This window comes from Rhagoletis pomonella, unplaced genomic scaffold, assembly GCF_013731165.1.
Source record: "Rhagoletis pomonella isolate Grant_MI unplaced genomic scaffold, Rhpom_1.0 Rhpom_scaffold_00003, whole genome shotgun sequence".
In the NCBI taxonomy this organism is placed as follows: Eukaryota; Metazoa; Arthropoda; class Insecta; order Diptera; family Tephritidae; genus Rhagoletis; species Rhagoletis pomonella.
This window is the reverse complement of record NW_023458557.1, coordinates 74,140,332-74,141,484: the sequence shown is the minus strand read 5'-3', so window position 1 is coordinate 74,141,484 and position 1,153 is coordinate 74,140,332. Positions and strand designations below refer to the sequence as shown.

Sequence of the window (1,153 nt, the reverse complement as noted above, 5' to 3'; positions counted from 1 at the left end):
TGGCTACAGCCAAAACGGAGATCGTGCTCCTCACCAGGAAACGGATCCCAACAATTATAAATATGATGGTCGGACCTCAACTCGTGACGACTTCTAGGTCTACAAAATACCTAGGGGTGAAGCTTGATAGCAAACTCACATTCTGGGAACACATCCGTGGAGTATGTGAAAAAGCTGCGCAGAGCACGGCGGCTCTAAGCCGGCTGATGGCGAACGTAGGCGGCCCGAAGCCATGCCGCAGGAAGCTTCTGATGACAGCGGTCCAATCGGTGCTCCTGTACGGGGCAGAAATATGGGCTGACGCATTTAAAGTCAAAAAATACCGGATTCAAATGTCTTCGGTACAGCGCAGAGGGGCACTACGCATTGCTTCTGCATACCGTACAGTGTCCGCGGACGCGGTTCTAGTTATTTCTGGCATCATGCCAATTGAGCTACTTGCTTACGAGCGAAAAGAGATTTACAATCTCAGTGCCGAGATAGGTCGAGCAGCTGCCGCGGCAAGGGCGCGCGAGCAACTGATCCAGCAGTGGCAAAAACACTGGAACGCGAGCACAAAAGGTCGATGGACGCACTCCCTGATAGCCGACCTTCAAACATGGCTGAACAGACCACACGGGGAAGTCTATTTCTACCTGATGCAATTCCTCACCGGTCATGGTTACTTCCGAGAATATCTTCATAGAATGGGAAGGGTGGATTCACCGTTCTGTCACTACTGTGGAAACGTCGAAGATAACGTGTACCACACCACACATAACGTACACCACACCTGCGAACACTTCTTGATTTCGCGCAGAATGTTGGAAGAAAGACACGGAGACATAACTCCGAGCAACATAGTTGATCTCCAGCGTAGAAAAGTGGGAAGCAGTTGCGAGATACGTGAAATTCGTACTCCGCTGCAAACGAGAGGACGGTTGTCTACTGAGGACACCCGAATGAAACGCCCCTACAAAAGAGCAGCCCCAAGGCTCTAACAGCGCGCTCCTGCATCTGAAGACATGCAGAATTGCGGTGCCAGATGCGGGATTCTTGCGCGGGCGGTGGGAGTTTGGGTTTTAGTGGGTAGCCCAACACGCTTCGGTGGGAGTCCCACACTCGGGGAAGGTAGTATAGAGACTAGCGCCCCCGGCCAGTGCATAAAGCATTT

At 52.0% G+C, this 1,153-nt stretch overlaps 1 protein-coding gene across 1 annotated transcript in view; it reads right to left on the bottom strand.

Annotated features, from left to right (window-relative positions):
- LOC118736366 overlaps nt 1-1,153 on the bottom strand; it is a 443,387-nt gene that overhangs the window by 352,795 nt on the left and 89,439 nt on the right. The window lies entirely within an intron of this gene.